General features: G+C 50.1%; 1 protein-coding gene across 1 annotated transcript in view; it reads left to right on the forward strand.

Annotated features, from left to right (window-relative positions):
• The first annotated feature begins 11391 nt into the window (after positions 1–11391).
• The window catches only part of ZC3H7B (zinc finger CCCH-type containing 7B), a 55629-nt gene continuing 52192 nt past the window's right edge, over positions 11392–14828 (forward strand). Inside the window, exon 1 of the mRNA XM_060025731.1 lies at positions 11392–11643. The gene's annotated coding sequence lies outside the window, so the exon portion shown is untranslated. The remainder of the gene's footprint in view (positions 11644–14828) is intronic.

The following is a 14828-nucleotide window of genomic DNA, read 5'->3' on the forward strand; positions in this document are numbered from 1 at the left end:
TGGGTTATGTAAGAGACTGCCCTTGTTCTTGGGAAATATATGCTGAAATAATTAGGAGCATGATGTCTGCAACCTACTCTCAAATGGCTCCAAAAAATGTGTATATACATATATATACACATATATATGGCAAGAGACTGCAAATGTGGCAAAACGTTAACAGTAAGTAAATCTGGGGACTTCCCTGGTGGTCCAGTGGTAAAGAATCCTCCTTCCAATGCAGGGGACGCGGGTTCGATCCCTGGTCGGGGATCTAAGGGCACAGATGCCATGGGGCAACTAAGCCTGTGTGCCACAACTCTGGAGCCCGCGCACCTCAACTAGAGAGCCCATGTGGCGCAAACTACAGCCCATGCGCTCTGGAGCCCGCGCGCCACAAGTAAGGAGAGAAAACCCACACGCCACAACTAGAGAGAAGCCCTTGCGCCACAAGGTAGAGCCCACACGCTGCAACAAAAGATCCCACATGCCGCAATGAAGATCCTGCATACTGCAACTAAGACCCAACGCAGCCAAAAAGTAAAAAATAAATAAATAAAATAAGTAAATCTGGGCAAAGGGTCTCTGAAGTTCTTTGAACTTTTTTGCCACTTTTCTCTAGATTCAAATTTTTTAAAGTAACAGAACACAAACAGCTTTTCTTTTTTTCTTTTCACAAAGAACTTTTTAACCACTATGTAAATAACATATGTTCATTATAAACACTTCAAGTAACACAGAACAGGATAAAGAGAAAGGTAAACATTACCCAAGAAACTCTAGCTCCCAGACATAATCACCCTCAACATATGCAGCTTTCTTTTCCAAAGTTACCTCTCACAACTCAGCCCACACACGTTTTGTTGCTTTACCTGCAATTCAGGGTTAAATATGTGCCAGATCCTTCCACATACAACTAATTTAATCTCTACAAAGGAAGTGGGCCTCATTGCCACCCTTCCCAGCAGAGGTGAGACACTGAAGCTCCAGACCCTGGTTCACACAACTACTGAGATGTGGATCCTCTTTCCACCCTCCCTCTCCTTCTCTGCCTGCAAGGCCCGCCTCCTCCAGGAGGAGGTTGCCACCTCCTCCAGGAGGATTTTCTGCAGAGCAAGCTGCAAGCCCCCAGAGCAGTCGGTCTGAGAGCTTTCTCACAGAGTTACAGTCCTCTTAGCAGCTTCCTGGAGAGCCTCTGGGCAGGTACTGTTTCTATGTGAGCAGCATCCTCTTGGGGCCTGGCCTATCATAGATGCTTCAGGTTTCCTCATTTGAACTGGATTCCAGTCAGGGTCACGGGGTGTTTCCTTAAAATGAACCATCATCTGAGAAGGCTGAAAAGCTTCCACTTAGGCCTGATGCTATTCCTGTGCTGATTCCAGCTAGGACTGATCAAATCAGTCTGAATTTTCCTCGGGGTGATCCTCAGCCCCTCCCTTTTCCAGTTTTACTCTCTGAGACGTTTCTCTGATGGACACCTCCCAAAGGGAAGAGAGAGGTGGGCGGCAGAACATCTTAGGCGAGCATCCTTTCCTCCTCCTCTGGGTGATGGATCATAAGGTTTTCACAACTGCAAGAGAATTCTTAGCAGAAACTCAATGGCCTTCAAAGCCCCGGGAAGTAATAGGAGGTAACAGGGGTCCATTGGGGCTTGTGGAGAACCGGCGTGTAGGTGTTCTGCCTGCAGGTGTTCACATTCAAAGCTAAAAATCACAAACCCAGGCCCTTAGCAAAGAGATTCTGTTTGTTACTCCTGAATCTAGATTCTCTCTCAAACCCCTTTAAAATGGGGAGAGGGCTTCCCCGGTGGCGCAGTGGTTGAGAATCTGCCTGCCAATGCAGGGGACATGGGTTCGAGCCCTGGTCTGGGAAGATCTCACATGCCGCGGAGCAACTAGGCCCGTGAGACACAACTACTGAGCCTGCGCCTCTGGAGCTTGTGAGCAACAAGAGAAGCCGCGACAGTGAGAGGCCCGCGCACCACGATGAAGAGTGGCCCCCACTCGCCACAACTAGAGAAAGCCCACGCACAGAAACGAAGACCCAACACAGCCAAAATAAATAAATAAATAAAATGGGGAGACTAGGGTTTAAAAAAGGAGAAGGGGGTTTGCACAGTGAGTCTGAAGAGTCCAGAACCATCAGTGTTTCCAATCAACACATTTGTCGTCATCTTTCTCTCTCTCCCTCCCTTTCTCCAACTCTCTCTCAAGTTACCACCTGAGAGCTAGTCTGTTTGCCTGGCCCCGAGAAATGAAATCAAAGCTTTTGACAGACAGATAGAACGATCTTAGGCCATCCCTCTCCTCTTTTCAACAGATGGAGAACTGAAGCCCAGAGAGGTCAAGTAACCTGCCCGAATTACACAGGAATTTAGACAAGAGATAGTAGAACCAGATCTCTGGGGTTCTTTTCAATACACATGCAAAACAAGTCAGTTTGTGAGTGTGAGGTGAGAATAAGGGGAGAGTGGGTATTCCAGACCTCTTTCTCTCTCTATTGTGCAGTGGTTTTTATTGTTTTCTTTCTTTCTTCCTTCCTTCCTTTCTTCTTTCTTTCTTTTAATGTTTTGAAGAGAAAAGCAGACTGCCTCTGATTAGTTTGGTTTACTTTAACTGAGTGTTTTAAATTCCATTCTTGTGCCTGAAAACAAACTTAATTGCCAATTGTAAATGGAATAAACGATATTTATTCTGGTTTCCTGTAGAGCTACCAAGGCTGCAGACTTGCCATTTAGTCAGATCAAAAACAAATGCCCGAACTATGTCAGACATGTGAGGAATGTAGAGAGAAAGTCCCAAGATCCAACTGGATGCTGGCCTTGGGCCCCGGGGGAGAGGCAGGTGGGCCTGGCCTACCCATATTGCTGGAGAGCCTGCCCCCTCCCCTTGTTAAAGATAACTCAAACCACATTCCCCCCTGGGTTCAAGCCCAGGGCTCCCTTAACTATTTTTTTTAACCTCGATAAACAACCATACTTAAAAGAATTCATTCACTCCATTACTCCATAACTACTGGATAACTACTCCAGTAGTTATCTACTATGTACAAGGCACTGTTCCAGAATCCAGTGTTGAATAAGATAGAAAAGGATGGTGTCTGGGGAGGAGCTTAAATTTGGGTCTAACGTGTATGAAGGGTTTCCTGGTACCAAATCCTTTTGGTAGATTATATTTCCTTTTAATAATTCTTTTGTTCCAAAATGGAAATTATTTCAGTTTTTAAATGAAAACTGACAGCAATTTTAAAAATTAGTACAAATGCAAAAGAACATAAAGAATAAAGTTAAAAATTACCTGTTTCGTTTTTAACAAAAATGTTATGTAGATCGATGAGTGGATGGATGGATGGAAGGATAAATATATGATAAAGCAAATACAGCAAAATCTTAACAAATGTAGCATAATATAGGGCTGTACAGTTCTTTCAGTTTTCTGAATGCTTGAGGGACTTAACAAATGTAGCATAATATAGGGCTGTACAGTTCTTTCAATTTTCTGAATGCTTGAAGGACTTCCTGTGGTGCTCCAAGGACAATGGTGCTTCAAGGACATAGGACGACCCTGCCTGAAAAAGTATCAGCGTTACACCCGCTACTGGACTCTTAATCGCCATCCCCACCACCATGTTGTGATGGTTACGAAATCCCTCAGCGCACTTGGGCAACGGGACCTGTCCCAAATACAGAAAGTCATCTGCCCTGTCCCACTCTTACCCTATAGAAGGAAGGTGTATGTGCCTCGATCAATCAGTAAACAGAATTACACCTCGGACCATTCCTTTGTTTTCTGGCCATAAAAACCGATCAATAGCACATGTCCGGGCTCCATTCTCCCAGACTACAAGGAAGTCGGCCCGCTGTGCTGGCAGCGACCCTTCCCGCTAATAAATTCTATCTTCTTTACATTCTGCCTTGTGTCTGGAAATTCTTCTCCAACCCACGTGCGGACCACGACATTTGGTGGCCTGTACAGGGACCTCCAGGGGGGTCTCTTTCCCCACCTCCTCTCCTCATTCCTTGGGACTCTCTGTGAACAGGCAAGCTGCCGTGGAAGCAACGGAGGACTCCGGCCAGGGCCACATCCTGGCGTGTTCCGAAGGCTCCACGGCTCGCTTCGCCCCAGTAACTGCCGCCCAGACGGCTGAGGATCCCTCTGTCTTCCTCCCGACTGCGGACTAGGCCGATTGGTATCGTGCGGGGACGGGTCAGGCATTGAAAAGCCGTTAGGGCGCCTGCCGCTTGAAGACTCCCGTGAAAGGATAAGGGGGTCACAGAACAGACCAGGCTGTTAGAGCGTCCACTCCCGCCAAGACGACTTCCGTGCAATGCGAGGCACACCGTGGACGAAGCAAAGCACAAAGCCCACAGTCCCTTGGCCACCGCCTCCTCGGTAGGGTTAGAAGGCGGAATCCTCAGTCCTCTTTTCTGTCTCTTCTGCTTCTTTCTCCTCAGCTCGGACTGACTCCAGAGGACCTCACTGCCTCTAGATTGTCCTGGGAGAGCTCCTTCCCATCCCTGAGAATTTTCTATCGGTGAGTCAATTCCCAGCTGGTTTCCGGGAATTCCCCTCTCTGGTCATTGGTGCCTTAATCGCACTGAGGCTAAGAATAGGTTCAGAGATGTCCATTCCCTTAGACTCACCTCTTGGTTGTATTCTCAGGAATTGGAAGGAATTTGACCCAGACAATCTCAAGAAGAAGAGGCTCATTTCCTTTTGTAACACGGCTTGGCCCCAGTACAAACTGAGGCACCAAGAACAATGGCTTCTTAACGGGACCCTAAATTACAACACAGTCCTCCAACTAGTTGGAAACTAGGAAAGGATTCCGAGGTTCCATCCGTGCTGGCCTTCACGGCCCTGGGTCAGAATCTGAGCCTGAGGGACTCCTGTCGCACGTGTCTCTCCATTGCCGCTTTAATGCCTCATCCTCCCACCCTCCTCCTCCAGCTTCACTACTTCGTCCCTCCCCATCTCCCCCTCCACCAGGTATCTTGGATGAGCCTTCTTGTCCCTGGTCTCACCAGTCTCCTCCTCGACCTTCTCCCCAACCCCTACCTCCGTACCCAGAAGCAGACCTTCCCTCCACTCCCCACACTCGGTCACGAGCAGCCCAAAACTCAGCATCCGGTCCCAATATGCTTCCCCTACGAGAGGTCGCTGACGGAGACCTAGGTACTATCAGGGTTCATGTCCCCTTCCCCATGTCTGATCTCTCTCATATCCAAGGGAAACTGCGCTCCTTCAGCCAGGACCCCTCCACCTTCATCAGGGAATTCCAGGCCCTAACTATAGCCTTTGACTTAACCTGGCCAGATATTCATGTGGTCCTAACTACATGCTGCATCATGAAGAAAAGGCCAGGATCGAGGCCGCGGCTCAGGCCTGGGCAGATAAGGCACACGCTCGAAATCCTAATGAGAAACGAGCAGGGGCGGAGGCAGTCCCAAGGGCAGACCCAGGATGGAGACACCAGGCAGATGAAAATAGGCCAGCAGGAGGGCTCACTAGGAGAAACTACGTGATTACCTGTCTCCTAGAAGGTATGAAAAAGGCAATCATCAAACCTGATTATAATAAACTCAGAGAAGTTACATAGGAACGCTCTGAGAATCCGGCCCTTTTTCAGGCCCGATGAGAAGAGGCTATGAGGAAATACACCAACCAAGACCCTGAGACCCCTAAGGGTCAGGCTATACTTGTAGTTCACTTTATAAGCCAGGCATCCCCAAGCATAAGACAGAAATTACAGAAACTAGAGCAAGGGCCACAGACCCCATTTCCTGCTCTACTTGACACGGCCTTTAAGGTCTTTAACAATAGGGAGGAGGCTTCTAGGAAAGAAGAGAACAAAGAGAGGAAGAAAAGTTAAAACGACACGCTCAGTATATGGCTCTTACCATTGCTCAGTCCCTCCCAAAACAGACCCACGGGAGCCCCTCTCCCGTCTCAGAAACCACCGCTGAGCTGCTACCAGTGCGGTCAGCAGGGGCACAGAGTCAGGAACGGCCCACCACCCGATACCCTGTGCCCTTACTGTCACCAAAAGGGCCAGTGGAAGACAAGTTGTCCCTGCCGCCCTCAAGCGGGGAGGCCAACGCCGCGACCACCCAACACTCGGGGCATTTTGGGTCCCAGCCCCCTGGGCCAAGGTCAAGGCCAATTGCCCCTGTTGGTGGTAATTGACTAGTAGGGGCAAGAACCGGACTGCGCTCTAGATCTGGGGCTCCTGGGTGCGGATGACTGACGGTGCGCACGGCTCAATCTATAGGCGCCTATGTTCCCCATAAGACCTGAGGAGCCCCGGGTAACCCCGGATGTGGCAGGGGCTACTATAACCTTTCTAACTGACACAGGGGCTACGTGGCCCTGACCTCCTTCTCTGGTCCCACTTGCTGTTCCTCAATCCTCTTAATGGGAGTAGATGGAAAGCCCTCATATGGCCATTTTACACCTCCCTTACCCTGTTCCCTTGAAAATACTCTATTCACCCATTCTTTCCTAGTTCTCCTGGCCTGTCCAATACCCCTGTTAGGCCGGAACCTTTTAACAAAACTTGAAGCTACTTTATCATTTACGCCGGTAAATATGGCTTTACTAGCCACTGCGAAGCTTACTCTAGCTAAAATCCCACCCCATATCCTTCACCAAGGTCCCCTGGAGGTACCTCCATTGCCTGACAGCTCTCTCTTGAACTCACACAACAGACTGCCTGCCTAGCAGCTCAAATTAACACCCGGCAAGAACAAATAAATTCTCTAGCAGGAGTGGTTTTACAAAATAGAAAAGCTCTGGACCTCCTAACAGCTAATCAAGGAGGGACCTGTGCAATGTTAAAGGAGGATTGCTGTTTTTTTGTCAACCAGTCGGGCAAGGTCCAGACCAATCTTCGAGCAATTATTGAAAGAGCTAATGGATTCTACAGGGAAGCAGTCTCAGGGGGACTCGACTGGTGGGATTTCAAGACTAATATCTGGTCCTGGTTCTCTTGGCTAACCCCTTTCCTAGGTCCTATAGTAGCCTTTCTACTTCTCCTAATCTTCAGGCCATGTATTTTTAACCTCCTTGTTAAGTTTGTCCCTTCCAGAATACCACAAATAAACCTCCAAATGGTGATGCAACAAGAATACCGGCCAGACAACACTTGTACAACCCTTGAACAAGCTGCCATCACTTTCCATGGGGCCCGCACTCCTCCCTAGATAAACCCTGACAGAAAGCGGGCAACCGGAACCCATGGCCCCACGATGCCCCCGCTCAGCAGGAAGCAGCCAGAGAGAGTTTGTCGCCCCTTCTCCTCACAAAGGGGTTCCCGAATGCCTGAGAGGGAATTAGGCAGTTAGGTAGACATGAGCAGGGTATCCATTAGGGCCAAGGAATTGGACCTATAAATAAAGAGAGGGGGGAATGTGGTGCTCCAAGGACAATGGTGCTTCAAGGACAAAGGACGACCCTGCCTGAAAAAGTGTCAGCGTTACACACTCTACCGGATTCTTAATCAATCGCGCTCCCCACCACCATGTTGCGATGGTTACGAAATCTGGAGCCCACCTGGGCAACGGGACCTGTCCCAAATAAGGAAAGGCATCTGCCCTGTCCCACTCTTACCCTATAGAAGGAAGGTGTATGTGCCTCGACTGATCAGTAAACAAAATTACACCTCGGACCATTCCTTTGTTTTCTGGCTATAAAAACTGATCAATAGCACATGCTCGGGCTCCTCTCTCCCAGACTACAAGGAAGTCGGCCCGCTGTTCTGGCAGCGACCCTTCCCGCTAATAAATTCTATCTTCTTTACATTCTGCCTTGTGTCTGGAAATTCTTTTCCAACCCGTGTTCAGACCACCACACTTCCCTGGTGGTCCAGTGGTAAAGAATCCGCCTTGCAATTCAGGGGACACGGGTTCAATCCCTGGTCAGGGAACTAAGATCCCACATGCCGAGGGGCAACTAAGCCCACGCACCTCAACAAGAGAGCCCGCGTGCCACAAACCACAGAGCCCACATGCCTGGAGCCCGCGCGCCACAACTAGAGGAGAAGAGAACCCACGCGCCACAACTAGAGAGAAGCCAGCACACCACAGCGAAGATCCGCCGCAGCCAAAAATAAATAAAATAAATAAATAAATGTGCTTTCCTCTAAAAAAAAATCTTCTGTATGCTTGAACATTTTCAAGCATACTGGGGACAAATGTGACTATGTTTTATCACCTGCATTTCATCCACTGTATTATAACCTATCTCAGCTTCTAGGCTTGTGGGTCCACCTCTCTCTTTTCTCTTAAATCACCTTCACCTTTGAGAATCTGAATTCTATGGACCGTTCCCCAGAAGAACGCATTATTTATTTATTATTTATTTAACCACACATTTATCAATGCTTTGCATGCAGGAACTCACTTAATCCTCTTAGTAACCCTATGGGGAAAGTACTCATTATCCCCAACCTGAGCCTAAAATGGTGCATTTTATCTTCATGGTCTTTCCCTAAACCCCAAGACGCCTTGCTGGAGGACTGGGACCTGGCACTGTGCTGGAGCTGTGGGGAAAGGGGTTTATTTGCAGTCCCAGGACCTCATGTGGGGCCTGGCAATGAATGTTTTTGAGTGAGTGAATGAACACTGTACATGGTTGCACTTAAGACTGCCATGCACTCAGGCTCTTCCCAGGGGATAAGAAGGCATCTCTGGGGTCCAAGCCGTGGCAGGCCTAAGCTTGGAGCAGGAGGTGCCTGCTGGAGAAGGGGTAACTGAATGATGTACCTGTCAGTTCCTCAAAGGTCAGAGCATGAGTGTCCACCTCCCATTCTCCAGCGACCCGCTCCTGTGACAGGCTCTTGGGGGTAACCAGTGATACATCCAGATTTAAGATATCCACATCACGATTCTGTGGTCTTACAGAGGGATGAGGCTGGGACTGAATTCTGTCTCTACCTCTTTCTTAGTCAGTTAACTGCTTTGTGTCTGTTTCTTCACCCTGAAATAGGTAAAAACAATCCCTACCTTACAGGGTTTTGGGGAGGGTAAGAGAATCAACATGTGCAAAGTGCTTGACTCATAAGTAAATAAAAAGTGGTGGCTGTTACTGCTATTTCAGCTTTAATGTGGGGACATAGGGCAACCTGTTGGTGCCACCTTTGGGGCCTTTCTCTCCAAAGTGCCACCACCTCTGGTTGGGGTCTTGTAAGGGCCCAATTACCATCTCAGGCAGCTCAGATAGTTTAACTAGTTGATACCAAATTCAAGAGGTGAAGGCAGAGAGGGGAGGGCTGGTGTCCAGCTGAATCCTCCTTAAATGATGGACAGTCCTCATTTCTTTTTTTTTTTTTTTTAGTTTCAGCATGTGGGATCTGGTTCCCTGACCAGGGATTGAACCCAGGCCCCCTGCACTGGGAGCGTGAAGCCTTAGCCACTGGACCATCAGGGAAGTCCCTCCAGTCCTTTTTTAAGGATATGTGTTATTCCACTGGCAGCCTGGGATGGTGGAATCACCACACCTTTTACCAGCTAGTTCATTTGAGGCAAGATGCAGTAGTCCGACTGGCCTCAACAGCTTCATCCATAAAATGGGAGTGATAATAACAATGGAACCTAATCTGATAAATTGTCATGAGTGTTTCACTATAAATTGTACAGGAGGTATGGAAACGAACATTTATTCATACCCGTGGGCTAGGCACTATACTATATGCTTTACAGCTATTATTTAATTGTAGTCCTTGAAACAAAATTTATGTTGATTAGGTTTTCTCATCCTTATCTTACCAATGAGGAGACTAATGCTGCTAGATTGCCTGGGGTCACACAGCTAGCAAGTGGCAGAGCTGGGACTCCAACAGACCTTGGTCTTTCTCATGCTGCCTCAGTGACAGCCCCACTGTACCACCCAGGCTCCCTAAATTGCCAGGCTCATCCTGTGTATGCCTTTAGCCCACGATCTTGGGACTATTACAGGTGACCTAGCCGTGCTTGTCAGAAATACTAAATCAGAATCTCTGGGAGTTCCCTGGTGGCTTAGTGGCTAGGATTCTGGGCTTTCACCACCGTGGCCTGGGTTCAATCCCTGGTTGGGGAACTGAGAGCCTGCAAACCGCAGGGTGGCAAAAAAAAAAAAAACAAAAAAAAATCTCTGAGTTGGTGGGAGGGGTTAAAGGTTTTCATTTTAAACAAGGCCCTCCTCGCAGTGAGTCAGAAGGCCACTGGACTCTGCTTTTCGTTTCTGGACATAAATGTCCATCACCCTTATGCCAGAGGCTGCCTTTTTGTTTATTAATCTTAGAGTAGTGAGGGGAGAGATGGCACCCACAGAAGGAAGAGTTTGAGAAATTCCAGCGGTGCAGGTGCTTTTCACCCCTCTTTCAAGGCTCCCTTATGGTAGATAGTGAAAAGTGCGAGAGGCCGTGTAAAGCATACAAGCTCTGGAGTCAGAACTGCCCCCTTGGACAAGTCGCTTAATCTCTGAGCCTCAGTTTTCCATTTGTAAAACAGGCATGCTAAAACCAATCTCCCAGGATTATTGTGAGAATTAAATAGGCAAACTGTGCCAGTTTCTGGTGCCTCCTAGCATTTACCACAGCGTGTTTAAAATTTATCTCAGCGATGCATCTCCAGTCCCTAAGATTTTCTGGCACAAATGTGGAAAAGATAACATTTGTAAAGATAAAATCTTTACAAATCTCACAGCGAATCCTCAATAAATAAATTAATATATATATACACACACATATATAGGTACACATAGAGGCATATATATAGGTATATATATGTACCTAGATACACATATACATACATATGTGTGTGTGTGCGTGTAAAATGAAGAGGGTAGAGAACTCTCAGGAATCCACGGGGCAGGTGGTGGTAGGGTGGGATGACACCGTATTTGGAATCCGAAGCTCTGGATTCAAATCCAACCTGGACCTGGCCAGCTCTGTGTCAGTGCCAGGGACGCTGACAGCCAGTTTCTCCTTTGGTGATCTCCCCTTACCTTCTGGGTCTTCTAAGCAGCCTCAAATCCTTTCGGGAAAGATCCCATACATACAACAACAGTCGAGGGAGGTCCTGATTCCTCTCTGAGCCTTTGGTCCTTATCCTTGAAAAGGTCACAAGGCATCTAGGGTTTGGGGGCGCCTTCATTGAAAGCATCTGGAAACCCCGGGGGGCTCTTTACACACATGAGGAAGGGCGGAGGCGCTGAGTTAGAACAGCATCAGCCCAGAAATGCAGAATTGCCAAAAGAAAAGCCCCAAGAGGGAAGGACACTTTCTAAGAAGATAAAGGTGAATTCCAGGCATGAGCTTTCCAAGGGGAAGGGGGACTTCCCCGCCCCCTCCGCCCCCAGGTGCTCAGCCCGCGCCGCCCACCCCCGGCGCCCGGCTAGGGGAGCCGCGCTCTAGGACCCGAGGAGGAAGAACTGCTGGGAGACGGTGCCTCCAGCGGGTGCTGCCGCGAGCGGCCGGCCGAGGGGGCTGGAAATGAAAGTAAAGCTCTCCGGAGCCACATGGACGGAGCTGCCGGGGCGGCGGCGCCGGGAGCAGGATGCTGCCGCCCGTAATTAAATAGCATTTACTCTTATTATTACTAATAATAATAACGTAATCATACCTCTAGTCATAGCATACCATTTATCGGGCTCGGCGCAGGCCCGCGGGGAGCGCAGCCCGGCCGAGGTGAGTGCTGCGCGCGGCCCGAGCCCCGCGGGGCAGAGGCCGGGGCCCGACCGCGAACCGGCGGCCGGCTCTGGAGGGCTCGGGGCGCCCGGGGGCCGCGCCGGGCTGGGAGGAGGTGCGGAAAGCCCTGGCCAGGCCGGAGCTGCGCGGGGACACCCGGAGAGTGCGTTTTGCAAAAATGAATAGTCCCCCAACCCCCTTTCCTTCTTTTTGGGGCTCCCCCTCCCGGCCCCCGTGCCCTGCCCCAAAGTTTCAAAGTTATTGTGCTGCCGGGGGCACCTGCCGCTGGGAGATTTGGCTGCCTCTGCAACCCCCCGAGGGGTGTCTTGGAACTAATTGCGTGGGGGGCTCTCTCCTGGGCGTCCGAAGCTTTGGGGTGTGCGGATGCTTTGCCGGTTCCCGCGATGGGGTTCGAGGCGATTGGCGGGGGCGTCGCTGGCAACGCGCCCCTTCCTTTTGTGTGCGCCTTGGCCCCGCAGCGCCGGGAGTCGGAGGGACCGCAGCCGCCGACGGGCCGCCCCTGCCGGCTGCGGCGGCCACGCGAGCCCGGGGATCCGGGGCCTGCGGCCCGGCCCGGGGGAGAGGGCGGCAGGAAAGGGGGGCGCGGTCTGGGGGGTGCATTTCCGGTCGCGGGATCAGTCCCTGGGCTCAGGCCTGCGAGGGGTCCGTCGTCCTACCAGGGGCGCACAGGGGCTGCGGGGGACAGCTCCAGCGCCTGGGGGGCGCCCCCGGGAGATGAGTGCAAGGGAGCCACCCACCCCGGCCTCGGACTCCCCTCCTGCCCTCCACGGGCCTCAGGGACTCCTCCCGGCCTGCTCCTTCCTTTCCCCGATTTCCTCTTAAAATCTGTCTGGCTCGGATATTTATAAGGTGCCCGGTTTGGGGGTCTTTCACAGAGACAAAGCAGTATTCCCAGGGGAAAAAAAATCAGGATTCACTCTGATAGACTCTGATGGGTGTGATACCTACATGGCATTAATGGGTAAGAATAGGGGCTGGAGAAGGAATGGAGGGGCTGGAGAAGGGGCCTGGGCCCGGAGTGAGGGACTGTGGTGTCCACATGAGCTTTGTCAGGGATTTCATTTCTCTGGGATTGCTTACTGGGACTTTTGTTTCCTGGGTGCAAGACTTTGAACTCCAACTTCTTAGCATTTTCCTCAGTGCCTGCAGTTCATCCAGTCCCATGAAAACAGCAGAATGCAGATCCCTGGATTTTCACACAAATGTGATAATTATAGTACATTTAGCCGCTAGTGGACACAAAATTCCAGCCGAATCTTTAATGCTACTACCAAGACTTAGACCCCCTCTCCCCCCGCATACTACCATACCCACCTTGGTCATCTTTCCCCATTTTCACTTTCCGTGGAAATTGGACTGCAAGCTAGAAATGATGCCCAGCCAATCGCAGTTGGAATAGGTTTGTGGTGTGGGCTTCCTTGAGCTGGGAAGGAGAAACCTGTGTCCAGGAGGGCTGAGATCTGAAGGTAGGAGAGAGGTTTTGTGAGCCCTGAGCTGGGACGAGGTTCCACGGATGCTGTGAATTCTAGGCTGTTGGCTTTTTGTTTAGGATGAACAGTTAAGAATGTGGGTTTGGGTGGATTATTTGGGGCTAAGAGCTGGGCTCTTGAGTCTTAGGTATAGGAAAGTTGAGGCATCAGTAGGTTTGGATTTGAAAATCTGAAAATAATAATCCCTTAAATAGCACTTTTTAGTTTATAACAAAAGGGCTTTCACATATGCTGGCTCATCTGTCCTCCATAGCAACCATGTCAGCTCGACATTTTTCAGTCCTCATTTTCCAGATGAGAAACCTGAGGCTTAGAGAGCTGAAGGTTCTCCCTGGAAGGTCACATAACAGAGGTAGGATTCCCACCTGGTTTTCTGCCTCCAAATCTTCACCTTCTCCCAGAGTCCTGGCTACCTTAGCAAGTTACTTTTCAAGCGCTTCTTGTGAGCACAGTGCGATGCTGTGGGGCAGGCTTGGGTTGAGTTTGCCACTTAGAGGCTGGTTGGGAAGATAAAGTTAACTAGCGAACCAATGAGAGAACAAGGAAATGGTCAATACTAGGGTCAATGCGGTGGGAGTGGAGAGAGAAGAGAGAGCTCTCAGGGTAACCTGGAAAAGTTAGGGAAGGCTTCCTTCAGCAAGTGGGTCTTGAGCTTGAAAGAATGGGGATGCTTGGCTGGGGTGGAGAAGAGGTAGGGGATTCTGGGCTCACCACAATTGCTTCCGCTCTGGGAGGTTGACGAACATTCTGGCTAATTCTTACAGTGGCTCCTTGAGGGGTGAGCATTATTATCTCCATCTCACAGCTGAACACAGTGAGGAACACATGATTTATGTGGCTGGCCCAAGATCACCTGGCTGGATTTGAAGCCAGTCCCGGGTGACTGTTAAGTGTGCTGCATGGCGTCAGAATTGGACCACCTCCATCCCAAATATGTAGACAAGAACAGAGACCAGGACAGTTTGAACTGGCAAATGTTCCGGGGGTGGGGGCTTAAGCTAAAATGTCAGCAGGCTCCCCAAGGCCAGGGAGTTTTAATGAACCAGCCCTGTGCCCCATGGCCTCGCAGGTACTCTCAGGAGGTTTCTGGAAGCCTGACTGCAGAAGGCAGAATGGTGGTGGAAGGAAGACTGAGCCCTGAGTGTGGAGATCCGAGTTCAGTTCCTAGTGCCTGCCAGTGCCTGGCTTGACGCCACGGAGGAGCCTGTGGCTTGGAAAGGAGAAAGATATGGATGATTAACCTGAGCTTCCCGAGGACAGGAACTGGATCTGATTCACCCTCTGTGTCCCAGGCCCCCGTGGAGGTGCCAGGAGGACGCATTCAGCCATTTTGTTGTCAAATTGAATTATGTCCCAGTGTAGAGGAAGAAGATTTCTTTTGCCCTGGGTGGTGGAAGGTCTTCTGAGAAGAAGTGCCATTTAAATATTTGAAAGATGGGTTGAGGGCTTCCCTGGTGGCGCAGTGGTTAAGAATCCGCCTGCCAATGCAGGGGACACGGGTTCAATCCCTGGTTGGGAAGATCCCACGTGCCGTGGAGCAACTAAGCCCGTGCGCCACAACTACTGAGCCTGCGCTCTAGAGCCCGCGAGCCACAACTACTGAAGCCCACGCGCCTGGAGCCCGTGCTCCGCAATAAGAGAAGCCACCGCAATGAGAAGCCTGCGCACCACAAC

Source organism: Delphinus delphis, chromosome 11, assembly GCF_949987515.2.
Source record: "Delphinus delphis chromosome 11, mDelDel1.2, whole genome shotgun sequence".
NCBI lineage: Eukaryota > Metazoa > Chordata > Mammalia > Artiodactyla > Delphinidae > Delphinus > Delphinus delphis.